Consider the following 15,076-nt stretch of genomic DNA (forward strand, 5'->3'; position numbering starts at 1 on the left):
TGTAAGTTCAACAACCTTAAAGCGTAGCATATGGTTGTAATTATCTTTAATTACTTGAACGGTGAATAAAATTTATGGTTGTTAATGGTCTGCGATCTCTAATATTGACTTACCGATAATTGATTTAATGGAATGTAAATAACGAACAAATGTTCAAACTCCCCGGTCTGGAACACATAGGCTTGTTTGTCAGTATATAAAAGCAATACAAAGTTCAAACTTAGGAAAATCTATGCCAATAACCAATAACCAATTAAAATTAAAAAAAGAAACATGTACTATCATTACTTTCAGTCTCACACATTTGGACAAACGTGTTTGAAAGATGCAAATAAAATCCAATAATTTATATCACGATTTAAAGTGCATAAAGCTATATCTTATAAGATTTATTTTATAAAAAGTTACTTACCGTAAAATATATATTGGTTCCATAATTCTATGGTAGATTCTCGAAAGAGTTGTAACATAGAGTGTTTTTGTTGTTTAACACACATGCATGCGCCATTTGCTTTGAAGGCAATTAACTATCATAATTTTATAATTTAAGCATTTTGGAAGTATTATATCTAAAACTCAAACAATAATTGTTACAGCAGAAAACAGATATGTAGCCTTATTCACTTTAAATAACCTGTACATCTTTAACACACAGAATAAAAACATATTTGAACATTAACAGAGAAATAAAAGATATTTCAAAAGAAATTCAACAAAATAAAAAATAAAAACCGCTTTTTTCATCGTGTACAAGAATACTAAAATTAAAAATAAAGCTTAAATTCAATAGAACGAAATGACTTTAAGAAAGTACCGTTGATGTAGAAACAAACACGTAATGTAAATTTTGATGTTTTGCTATCACAGAACAATACTTAAAATTTATTGCAACCATTTAGCCGTGGGAAATCTATACACAACAAGTAATATAGCCCGCATTGCGTGCATTATTTATTTATGGCTATTCCACATGTCAAATTTACTGGCAGAATATACAGAGATCATATCTACAGGCAAATCAGCATTTGTATACAGTGTATATTTTTTCAATAAATAACAACTTTATGGGGTTTGCAGCAGGTGGTTTCTATACTTTGTCATCTGTGCTGTTCTAAATTATCTAACACTTGTCAAAAACGCATCAAAATATGTTATTTGTTATTGTTTGTTGCAAAGAAATGGCACACGTTACAGTTTCAACCCCAATTTGTTCACAGGACATGTTATGCTCTCATCATTTTATAATTATGTCAAATTAAAAAGTGTAAGAATGACTTTATAAAGACACTAGTATCTCGTTTATTAAAATAACAAAAAAGAATTTCTTTCTACATGTCCGATAAACACAGCCTAATAATTATAATTCCCTATTATATTTATGTCTCTCATAGTATATATACAATAAATTATACTGAAATATCGCTATACATACATGCATGTGAACAATTACATATGACTTATAATTATAAGAGACATTCATTGAACATACATGTATTACTGTAGCTAAAATATATCGAATAATTTTACTTGTCTAAAAAGCACTGAAGTACGTATTCATTTAAATTGATTTAAAGATTAATGTTTCGTAGTAAAATGCAAAAGAAGACAGCGTTACACATTCATTTAACTAATGTTCAGTTAACCATATGATTATACAGTTTTATAAAGTTTCTTTTCTTTTAAATTTAGTAATAACAATAGTGCACCTGCACTTTAAACAACCTAAAACTCATTTTGACAACATATTTCACCGGGAGTTATTCTGAAACGTTTGTTCAGCGATGGTTGACATATATAACAGACGTTTGATACTTGTTTGTCTAGAAAAGGTGATAACATATTGTAGAACTGCATGAAAAATTCATTGGACTCACACAAAATCTTATAGACCAATAAGAAACTATTGAAGAAAGATATTTCATCTCTTGGTTTTCAAGGGTTAGCCTGTTTTTAATGATACTGTCATGTTATAATTGTTTCATAATTAAATCCGGTTCTTTTAAGAAATTATGGAGGTTCGGTTATTGAAATGAATCCAATTCTTGCCTCACAAATACATACAATTAATTATCAATCAAACCGAGCTTGTAACATTTTCAAAATTGTTGTTTTGGACTTTCATTATGGATTCTTATTTTAGCTATTTAATATTATGGTCCTTAAAGTTATTACATTTTAGGTGACAACACTTTACGTTTAATTCTTCACGCGTATAAGGGTGTTTTCCTGTATTTGTTATCTTTTCTGATATTATAGATATTTACATATTTTACCAACAGACAACTCATTATGCAATGAATATCAAGTTATTCAAAATCCAGTGTTTGCGGTAAACTCGATACATATTGCAGAAATATCAAAGAGTTTGACAGTAATTTGGAATATTTGTTTGAAATCGTAAATATTTTTAATAAGGCATGCTATATCACTGGTGCTAAGCAATAAAGTAAAAAAGCTAAAAAAGAATTTTCGACGACTTGAACATAATAAATTGTGCTAGCTTTCTTATGTCTAAGTGTAATAAATAAATAAATAAATGAAAAACACATTCACTTTGGTGAATAAAGATTATTTCTCCGCAATTATTATTTGCCGGTTAGAATTACCCCTGTATAGAATGTTCACAATAAATACAAGTAGCTTATAAACATCAGTTTTATCTAAATAATAAGTGAAATGATTTTACATAATCAGTTTTATAAACAATTCCTTAAAAAAATGTGCATGACAAATTACAGATACTTATGAGGAATTTAAAAGGAAACGCGTACCGAATGAGCGTATGTAGCATACTAATAAATTTTAAATTAGAATTTTTCGTTTTCGACATAGGAAATATATATTTTGTAAAGAATTCTTTAACAGTGAACCGCAGAAATAAAATGTTTTTATTTACCTTTTGTTTCTGCAGACGTGAAGACAAATATAAAAAATCCAAATCCATGCAAAATCCAAACAAGCTCAAATGATAACCTTTAGAGCACAAATGTTACTCATAATTGTATTTTCATCATGACAAATATTGACAAAGTCTAGGAAAGGATAAAAGAACAATACAGTACTATCCGAACCCTAACACGCAATATGATATTTTGAAACGTTAATGTCCATAGAATAGCTCTGGAAGCGGACTATTGATTGTCATTTCTTTTTTAAAGAAATATATTTTATTGATCTACTGCGGGGACTAAATTGAAAGTTCATAAATTATACATATTTGCAAAGAGAATTACAATACGGTACATTACAAAAGAGGATAATATGCCTGAATGAAATGTATTAAATTTACATTGCCTGTACTAATTACAAAATGAAATATTGGACTAATAGGATAACAATATGATATCCGCAAAGTAGTATAATAAAAGAAAATTGACTTTTTATGAGTGCCATTAAAATTCATCATAACTTTAAAAAATATCTTTACATGATGTAGACTTGAGATTCAATATTCATATGGTTCAACTATACATAACTTAGACAAAGTATCTGTGTTTCATTAAAACTAAATTCTTAATTTATGTTTGAATGATCGTGATATTTCTTCCCTCTTGCATCACATTGTGTATGCTTTAAAATATATCATTTACATGAATTGAAGTTATATAAAAATCAATCAGCCCAATGAATAATTTAACATGCTTTTCAAATTTAAAAAGACGACTCCGTAATTTAGTTTAGCAATTAAACTTTTTGTTTGATTTTGTTTTTCAAATTTCTGATTAAAACATTCAAGGATGAGTTTTTTCAACTATGGGTTAATTAGATAGCTAATTTATCAGTGGCGACGTTATTACATTTCTAGGGGGAAAAAGAGTAGTTTGAAATGTTACAAAATTAAGATTCATTGCTAGCTGCAGAAAAGTGTGATCTTTATTTAAGAAATATTTCAATGAAAGTTAAGAATACAATTAATCGTTGCGAATTCTGGTAGATCATTATAGGGTTTTCTTGCTGGCTTATTATTGCTTTAATGATAGACCGTAACATTCCTAACCGTTATTTCACTTTACATTATTTCAACTCTGGTGTCTTAATCCGTCATTATTAACACTGACTATAGTGACACGTTTTCATACACAATAATTCATATAAATCTTCTTTAATCGAGACCATCGTCTGCAAACTAATATGAGCAACAGTATATATAGTCATCAGGGAATAAAATGTGATAATTGATATAATACTCCCTTTGAAAAACAGCGTGCTCCAGGCGCCATATAAACGTATCTGCAAAGGTTTTAATCTATCCTTGTTAGTTGGAACATTGTATTTCAACAGAAATATGTTAGCAGCCAAAAATTAGCAATGAGCAATGGCAGCAAAAAAGCGTTAAAATGTTTGGTGGTAGGCTACAAAATGGTGATGGGCGTTAATGCAAGAATCGCATTTTCAACTTTCTCGGTTAAATATGAATAACAGCTTTTCCTGGAGTATAAACAATAATTATTATTCTGAAATGTGAACAAAAAAAATAAAATAATACTGTTATACAGTTTGAAATGAGATGATTATATTTCGATTTTAAAAAGTTTTAATAATGAAAATAAATACAAACTTATGAACAACAAACAAGGTATTAGATAAATATTCTGTTCCTAAAATGTCATTTAAATCACTTATTTTGCCGATTCGCTTCTCATACAAAAATCAGAGGTTTATCCTGAATAAAACATCAAATCATATAGAATAAACTGTATCAGATCACCTACTTATATTTCCATATATTTGGATGAAAATGTACAATCTATTGGTATCATTTTTTAGAATATGATTAAATGAAACCGTACAATATGTTTTGCATTCTCTTTCAACATAATACAGTCATGCATGATTTATGTTGGAATGCCTCTCACTGCGCAGATTCTATTCAGCTTCTGTGCCATGGTCTCCAGTATTTTCCGCCTGAACATAAAACAATTATGCATAAAACATTATTCATTGCAGGCTAGTGGTAGTTTTTTATGTGCAAAATTGTTTTTGAATTTGTTTACTGTTGATAAAACTATACTTTATGTCGTTTCAAATAACATGATTATATAGAGAATAATAGGTTGGTGCCGTGGATGGAGAAAGTTTATCTGGCGAGGCTCCGGAATATATTGGGTTCGCCTTCGGCTCACCCAATAAATTCCTCCGCCTCGCCAGATAAACTTTCTCCATCCACGGCACCAATCTATTATTCTATTTATCCTGTCACCGTTTTTTTTTTAAAGAATTTTATTAGGCAAACTACGTTTAATCACACTATCGGAAATGTTTCTATATAAACGAAGGAGGACCGAAGCGTGCATTATTCTACAACAATGCACTCGCCGTTCTTATTATCTCCCTGTGTATTTTCACATTGAGGGCGCCATGTTGTTTGAAAAATGTGATAAATAAAAACAATTTTTTGTCGAATTTTGTTTTGAAAACTATCTAGAATGAAAGAAAATGGTCTAACTAAGAAAATGAATTCGAACACCAGTATCTTTTATTCAGTCGTTAACGCTGTACAGACGTTTAAAGTATTGTTTACGTGACGTCACAATGTAGCGCCAAACAGCACGTGCAAAACAATCAAATCAAGTACGCTATTTTAATGTCGCAACGTTATTGGCATCAACGTTTCCAAAATTCGTTATTCTACACACAGAAGATTTAACGACAGTTTTTTTTCATACCACTGGAACGGCCTGTAAAGAACGTTTCTATTTGAAACTCTGAGGCGAAAACAAATTTAACAACCAAACATAAAGTCCAACATTATAATAATAATTATGTTTTTTCTTGAAAAGTAGTCCGGCAAAATGCATACCACGTGATCAAGTGCCGTAGATCAGTAAAAATATACGGCACCTTGTTATCGGGTCGAAATTGATACAAGTGACAGGATAAAGCAATATACATGTATATGAATAATATAATCTTATAAATAACAGGTTGGTTTACAAATTGTATGATAGACAAACGTAGTAAATGATGTATTAAGTAGCAGTCACAGACTCGTGTTATATATGAGTTTAATCAGTGTATTTTAGTCTATATTTATAACATATTTTGTGCGTATAATTAAAATAACAGTGTCGTTCTATGAAGAACAAAATAGAGAGAAATAAAGAATTCGTAAAGAATGCACAAAACGACAAAATTGACAATTTTGCATAGTTTAGCTAAGTCAATAGCATCCATTGTTATTGAAATGCTAACATTTGAGAGAAGTATCTTGTATTGTATTATGGCAGTTCTATTGTGTATTGCCGTGGAATAACCTCTAAGGCATCATCACATTCTTTATAAAACAGCGAGAATTGTCTAACAAGTATTTCAAATTCTAAAGTAGCAATTATAGTCACAAAAGTATGCCTTCCGCGGTCAAAGTGATAATTATTGGAAATGTATTGGCTTGTTATAGACTTAACTATTTAAATCGTTCAACTAGATATATTCGTTCAATTGTCAAGCTAAAATACCAAATAATGATTGAATACACTATTCCTTGTTGTAAACTTCACTTATAACAATATCGCTGATAACGGTATACAGCGTAAAACGATGCTGTTACTACGGTCCCGGCTCTTGTTTTCAAATAAGTTGACTCTCAGATATAACATATCAGAGTATTACAATATAAAAAATCAGCGGTCCCTTGATTATCGTAATAAGCGAGGGTTTACTGTACTAATATATGCAAATGTGTGTAGAAAAGTAAGTAGATCAGTTACAAATAAAAGTGTTACTTAACCACACGAACTAAATCGACAATTAATATTTAGACAAATTATCAAGACAATTCTTTCGGGGCTGATGTAAAATCAGGAAACTTCACAACTCGGTTGCCAACGATGATTGTTTTACGGTATTTATGAAATAAGAACATATCTTAGGAAACGCTTACCATTTTGTGTATTTCAATCAAATCTGTTTAATCTTTTTACTTATTGATTTTCAATGGATTTAAGTTTGATAACAGAAACAACCATTGCAATCGTTGCTTTAAATAAATCTCTTTTAAAATGTCCAAATTGATTTGTATAATACTGTATGCTCATGTTTTATTTAGATATCAATTTCCTTTTACAGAAATGACAACGTTAGATTAAAAGATTTATATGCGACCTCACATAGTCATACATGATTTATGTCAGAATACCACTCTCTGCGTAGTTTCTATTAAGCTGAAAGTTATGGCATTTTGTAATTTTCGCTTGGACCATAAAACAATCATGCATAAAAGCATGTTTTATTGCAGACTGCTGATCATTAATGGATTGTTGTTATGAACACATCTTTCAAAATCTGTTTATTGTCAAAATTTTTGTTATTTTGAGTCATATTAAATGGTTACAACAATAAGTTAAGAATGATCATTTTTAATGACATTAAACCTTTGTTATGAATTGCCTAAGGAATTTATTGACAAATGGAGCAAATTACATGTATAAGATAAAAACGACAGACAAAATTCACGCACGTGATTTGTAAATGTACTAGTTTATGATAATTCTTCAAAAGTTTCTATTTGCAATTAATACCATTTTTAAAAATCATCACTTGTATATCAAAATATATAAATTGATTCTGTAACTATGTATTCTTACTAAATATTATGTGCAAATAGTATTCCTTACATTTACACAGATTTGACATGACATTACTTCAATTAAACACTTTTGAATTAAATTTATTTTATGTCCTCAAACATAATTCATGATTTATGTTCGAACACCTCCTACTGTGCAATGTTGTTAAGCTAGGAACATTAAACCTTTATGCATTAAAGTTTTTCCGTTGCAGACTTACAATGGATATCCCCTGCACAATTTGTTTCTAAATTTTTTAATTTGTCAACATTTCACACTCGTATCAAATAATTAATGGTTAAATGTGAATGAACTTTCAAACGAAATTGTGTTAATATCGTTATAGTTATTTAATTACAAAGTGATTATAGAAGCGAATAAAACATAGGAGATAAATACGGCCAGAAACATAGATACCATTAAAATGTGAGATTGAACGCTACTCAAATTATAAACATATGCTAATTCACATCAGCAAAATACAGTCAAATAAAGTCAAATGATAAAGTCCGAACATATCCAATTAACTGCATTCTATTATTTTACCAAATGTTTTTGTTTTGTTTTTTTTTCTTCAAGAATTGATTAAATATATTAAAGAATTAAAGACTTAGATAACAGAATGACGTTAAGTTATCGTGACTTAAAACCTTAAAGGCAAATTAACATTGTCCATGATATTGGCGAGATTTGCTTTTGAAAAGCACTTCCCATTCTAAAGAAGCAATCATCATCTGGACGAAAATTGGTTTCCATAGGAAAGTGAATGTATTGGAAATCTATCAATTTTCCGGTGGTTCAACTATGAGATTAAATTGTTTAATTAAGCATGTTTCAATCATTTTTTCCAGAGTTAATATCAGTATACTTTTGAATTCTGTAAACTTTATTTAAGGATTTGACATAATTAGAAAACAATCAAAATAGGTTAAGAACAATTAGTTAAGCGTAATAATGTATCGAATTCATAAACATATAATAGTACATTAATATGTCTTAATTCATGATGATACAGGGTTATTGTTTGTTTTGCATGTTAGATCGAGATGTATTTCACAGAGTGGAGAGTAGATGCAATATTTCAATAGTTGCGTTTTGTTTTTACTTTGAGTGGCGGCGTAGTCGAGTTGTTAACATTCTGGACTAGTAATCTAAGGATTTCTAGCCGCGTGGGTTCAGACCCGTCAGAGGCCAGTCTTTGATTCCGTAAGCAAGAAACATTACACTAATTGCTTGGTTCCAGGAACAAATTCGAGAGTGTTTAATAAGCTTATCGCTCTAACGCAATCAAACTAAAATAAATTCGTATATACTAATACCAATTAAATATTTCATTTAATGTTACTTTGAATGATTTTTGCCTTGTAAAGTAGTTCGCTGTTGAAAAGTTATGATGCGAAATTTCTCGAAAATAACAGTGAAGACCAAAATAGTAATATCCAATTGTCATGCTGTAACATTGAAAGCAAATAAACATTGTTCACGATATTGACAAGACTTTCTTATTAAAAAGTACTTCACATTTCTGAAGTAGCAATTATCGGCACGAAAATCGACTCCCAGGAGCAAATACTCGTGTTTGAAATTTATCGGAAACCTCCCAAGCGATTTAAGCTTTGTTTGATTTTTCATTTAATCGTTATATGTATCGAAGTCATATAACATTTTGTAAAGTACAGATTAAATTTTCTTTATTGGTTATGCATGGTAAATCTACTGACTAAACAAGACAATATTTTTGTCACTGTATTGCCTAATTATCAATTTTGAAAATAATAATAATAATAATAAAGACTTTATTTAACGAGAGAACTCATTTGAACAAACATATCAATCTTCCATGAGGCCCTCAACAAGGAACAATATAAATTTAACATATTCAAACTATTAAAATACATAAATGTAAAAACATACAGGAGATTATCAATTTGTATACATCAATGTGTGATAATACCTCAAGTTTAAGGTTTTAAAATGGTTCGCAGATGTAGCAGACTTAATATAATCAGGAAGGACGTTCCAAATACAAGATCCAGAATAAACAAAAGACTTACAAAATTGTCCAGTATTTGGTCTAGGGGTATAAAGTTGAAAATCTGATGATGAACGCAAAATGCGAGTATGAACATCTGACGATAAAATGAAATTATTAAATAAATAGGAAGGCGCCTGATTATTCATTATTTTACAATTCGTAATAGCTTTTTGAAAAACAATCCTCTGTGAAAAGGCAATCCAGCGGAGTTCAGAAAAAAGTTACAAAATAATAGTTTAAATGGTTAAAAACCTACTTAAGATAATAGCATAACATTTTTTTCCGGAACATTCTATTCTTCCATTACGCAGTTTCCATGTATATTAGATATACTAGGTAATCGACCGCAAGATTATTGAAATTACATAGTTTTACCGTTTTAACATTTCGTTTTATAAAACTATTGCATTAGATATAGCTTTATACACTCAGAATAAAGCATATCAGTACATACTTTTGTTCAATCAGAATTCAACATTCACACTGATATAAATTGATAAAATTGAATAATTAGTCACCTATCTGTTTAGAGCTCGATATAACAGAACAGAGCAGAACATACTTTTATTTGAGACTTGTACATAATACTTCATGTTCCAAATATATATATATTCAAATATATCATGTCACATGGTTATGTTTACACTTGAAAAATATATTGATTGCCTAATAATACAAACTAAGTAGAACTAAGCAGGAAATGTATTTGAGATTTGTGCAAAAGTTCATCATCATACAATAAACACATAAATGCAATCATATAATTTAAATTAATCATGTGCACAGGTCGCACTAATGTGCAGAATGGTGTGGCTTTATAGCGGTGACAAAGACTTATTAGGTTTTAAAAAAACAAAAGGTAGTTTCGTGAAAAAAAATCTGTTTTAAAGAATACTTGTCGATTACTTCTACACAGGAACAATATTGCTATACTTACTAACAGTCCATCGGGTCATAATATCAAAACTTAAAAAGAGCCTGTATAATAAACAATGCGTTAGTCATAATAATTCAGTATGATGCAATGAGACTTCCGCACATCCTCCAAAAAAATAATTCTCAGGACAATATTGGTGAACAATATCATTTTATAATTTTAAGTAGCGGAAGTAAAGCAAATAGCCTCGTTTTCCCATCAATTTTATACTTGTAAGTACGTGCTGAAGAATTCAACGGAATAAAGTAAATCAGCGCGGGTAAAATTGTTTTATTCTATAATAGTATAGATTACAGATAATGTAACTGGAACAAGCAAATTCGTTGAATTTATATCCCCCGCCGAGTACTGGTTATTATTAACACAACAACTGAAGACATAAGGCTTTATTTATATATTAATCATGGCATAAACAGTAATATTCTTTGAACTTGATAAATATTCAGGGAAATAACAGAGCCATAACTTTGTGTTAAATAGTCAAATCTGGAAATGCCAATGAGATGTATGCATACTACATAACTAATCAAGGGCCATAAATCTGAGTTATAAGTATCTGACTGGAACAAGGCGACTATATGCACATCTCCTCTTAGTATCCCATAAAGTTTCATTGAATTCCAGCCGGTGGTAGCAGAGGAGTAGCGAGGAAACAAATATTTTTCTATATGGATACTGCATAACTAATCAAGGGCCATAACTCTGAGTTAAAGTGTCTGACCGGAACAAGCTGATGATATGCGCATCTCCTCTTGGTATTGAAGGTTCCCATAAAGTTTTGTTGAATTCCAGCCAGTAGTTGCAGAGAAGTAGTGCGGAAACGATTTTTACTCTATATGCATACTACATAACTCTGAGTTAAAGGGTCTGACCGAAACAAGCCGACGATATGCGCATCTCCTCTTGATATTGATGATTCCCATAAAGTTTCGTTGAATTCCAGCCAGTAGTTGCAGAGAACTACTCCGGAAATGATTTTTACTCCATATGCATATTGCATAACTAATCAAGGGCCATAACTCTGAGTTAAAGTGTCTGACCCGAACAAGCCGACGACATGCGCATCTCCTCTTGGTATTGAAGGTTCCCATAAAGTTTCGTTGAATTCCAGCCAGTAGTGGCAGAGAAGTAGCGCGGAAACGATTTTTACTCCATATGCATACTGCATAACTAATCAAGGGCCATAACTCTGAGTTAAAGTGTCTGACCGGAACAAGCCGATGATATGCGCATCTCCTCTTGGTATTGATGATTCCCATAAAGTTTCGTTGAATTCCAGCCAGTAGTTGCAGAGAAGTAGCGCGGAAACGATTTTACTCTATATGCATACTACATAACTAATCAAGGGCAATAACTCTGAGTTTAAGTGTCCGACCGGAACAAGCCGACGATATGCGCATCTCCTCTTGATATTGATGATTCCCATAAAGTTTCGTTGAATTCCAGCCAGTAGTTGCAGAGAACTACTCCGGAAACGAAATTCGGACGGACGGACGGACGGATAGACGGACGGACGAACGGACGGTCAGATGCGCATCTCCTCTTGATATTGATGATTCCCATTAAGTTTCGTTGAATTCCTACCAGTAGTTGCAGAGAACTACTCCGGAAACGAAATTCGGACGGACGGACGGATGGACGGACGGACGGACGGACAACGCCAAAACTGTATCCCCCTCCCGATTCCATCGGCGGGGGATAAAAATTGTAAAGGTCAATTGCCCGCATTATACGCGTATCGCTCATTTTAACACAGCTATATTTTATGGCCTGTTGTCACGAACAAAACTCATTTAGATCTTTTTTATTAAGTCGTTTCTCATTTTAAATATGTAAAAACTATATCGTGTCCCTTTTTTCTTTTAAAATTCATTTTTTTTAATTAATGCAGTGGTTCAATTCAAATAACTGTTTGTATTTACACTCTTTATCAACACTAGCATACAATGAATAAAACTGTCAAGATAACTTTCTTACCTTGCGTTCTTAACCATTTAATACTTAATTAAGAGAAAAGACAAATACATAGAGCTATTGTGTATTCCCATTAGTCTCATCAATTAATTGACAATGACCCGATAAAATGCTTTAAAAACGTCATTTATATTCCATAAATGTTAAGAACATACAAATCCTGAAGACAAATAAATTGTATTATATTTTCTCTGAGAAACATGACTCCTAAGACACCTATTTACCGTATTAATATATATTTTTATAAGTATAAATAAAGCACATTACTGTTTTAAGATATCAAACGGTTACATAAGACGTATTCATATGCTAAAACAAATATCTAACCTAAAATTATGAGCGTTGTATCAATTCGCATTTACATAGTACTGTTCATGCTTTAATAACATTAATCATGTTCTTTTTCTACTACACTTAGTCTACACATTACTTCTTACACACCTAGATGTACAGACCTATCTATAACGTTTCATTAACCACAACATTTGTCAGTATATGATATCGTGTCTGCTGTGGAGAAATATTTCATCTCCTTCTTTATAAACTGCCAGGAAAATGTCTTCCATCAGCAAAATGTCTCGCTCGAGAATCAATTAACAGTATGTGAAAATCATTGTCTGATATGATGTACCGTTGAGTATCATAATTTGCTAATCATAATAAGTTGAAATATATATTGTGTCTCCAAAATATTTCATGGCTGATTGCAACACCATCGTTACATATTTCAAAATATTTTATATAGAAAACAAGTGCACACGTACGGTAACAAGTTAAATACAAACGGACTGAGATCTCTGTAATTATATTAAAACACAGCGATGAACAGTAGTCAAAAATTACCACAAATAAAATTGTAAATTTGTATTCTTGTCGAAATAGTAATTATTATAACGTATTTAATTTAAAACAATATTTATCCTATGATGTTACATGGAATGTTTATATAGTATGTCTTAATTTATGTCATAATAAAAACATATTATTTCATAACAAATGAGAAGTCTCCACGTTAAGGAGTGCTATGAAAAAATAAATCTCGTTCATTAGAAATAACACTAGCTTTCTATTTATTATTTTAGTCTTCACTGATATTAAAAAGTGGTAAATAACATTTTAATTTCTTGTCTATTTCACATATCACAGCATGTTCCTTACTCGACAAAATGCGCTCGAGTGTTCGATATGTATTCAAAATAGCTTAATCGGAGTCTAGGGAATCAAATATATTATTGCTTTTATATAACAGAATTTTAACGGTTTTATTATCCATTAAATATACGGAACACGAAACAACATTTTTTACATGTTGCAAAAACATAAGAATATTCTCTAGAGTTAGAATGACGTTGGCCTGGAACAAAAAGCATATCCTTCAACTTCAAATTTAAAGATTGAGAAGTCTGTATATCATTGTTTATCATTTCAAGGGGTTTATATTATACCAACACTTTAAAGGTGGCATGAAAGATTTTCAGCTAACTTTATCGAAGATCACGCAGTTTACCCACTAGCAGTATTTTAAAGTGAATCGCACATATTACTGAAATGGGATACTTGGAGACAATAGTTTATTCCTTGCTAGACCCTATGAATTTAACTGCTTTGCTTTCATTTTGTTTTTATTTTCTTCCGTTTTTTTAATTCATCACTTTACCGATATGTAGTTCATGTAAAATTGCAAGGTCTAAACATTTATTTTATCCGTTCTGCAGACGTAGAATGAATGTTAAAAATTAGAAATATCCGACAGCATACTTCACAAAACACACCACATCACGGTCATGTAGTTTTATTTTTGGATCTAATGAAAATATCTTCAGGCGATTTGATTTATTCTATCAATACGCATATACTTGTATATGGTTGTAAATACAGTATATATGTCATTCAATAAATGTACGAGTGGATACTGAATATGAATGTTAGTATTGCATCGATAGGTAAGTGCACTGATTGAAGAGCATAAAATGTAATCACAAGAAACATTTGATGTACCTAGCTTCATCTTTGTTGGAAATTAAAGCATTTGTTATTCATCGCTTTTTGTTAATTTCCAAGTGATAAAAATACGAGGTTTACGAGGTTTCAATTAAACCGAGTCTGCAATTCTTATGTAATTTTGTTGTGATTAATGCTTCCGAGGGATCACTTTGTTTCCAGATTTTTATACTTCACAACAGGTGTCAAGTGCTGTGTGGCAGCTGTAAAAAGTTGCCCCGTACTTCACTTCAGTGTTGTTATGTTTTTCTGGTCCTTCGGGATCATTGATGCCAGCACTATTGAGTGTTGAGAATTGAGTACCGCTCATGCCGGTGCTAGGGGGCGTGAGGGATGTTGCACGTATTCATTATCCCTCATGTACAGACTCAATCAAACCGAGACTGCAATTCTTATGTAATTTTGTTGTGATTAATGCTTCCGAGGGATCACTTTGATCAGATTTTTTTACGTACGCCCCGACGAATGACCAAAACTTTTTTATGACCAAAATTAATTTTTCAATTTAAAAGATAATGACAAATGTTCCAACAATTTACAATACGTGAAAAAGTAATTATGGAA

General features: G+C 31.0%; 1 long non-coding RNA gene across 3 annotated transcripts in view; it reads right to left on the minus strand.

The window, feature by feature from the left end:
* The window catches only part of LOC132735272 (uncharacterized), a 135,515-nt gene that overhangs the window by 99,321 nt on the left and 21,118 nt on the right, over nucleotides 1-15,076 (minus strand). Inside the window, exon 1 of one of the 3 annotated variants that reach the window (XR_009626432.1) lies at nucleotides 2,897-3,134. The exons of 1 other annotated variant lie outside the window; for it this stretch is intronic. This is a non-coding gene — a long non-coding RNA (uncharacterized LOC132735272). Of the gene's footprint in view, nucleotides 1-2,896; nucleotides 3,135-15,076 lie in introns of those variants that run through there. One more of the 3 variants, XR_009626431.1, reaches the window with a different exon arrangement.

The sequence above is a fragment of the Ruditapes philippinarum genome, unplaced genomic scaffold (assembly GCF_026571515.1).
Source record: "Ruditapes philippinarum isolate M1 unplaced genomic scaffold, ASM2657151v2 ctg532_1_1_1_1, whole genome shotgun sequence".
NCBI lineage: Eukaryota > Metazoa > Mollusca > Bivalvia > Venerida > Veneridae > Ruditapes > Ruditapes philippinarum.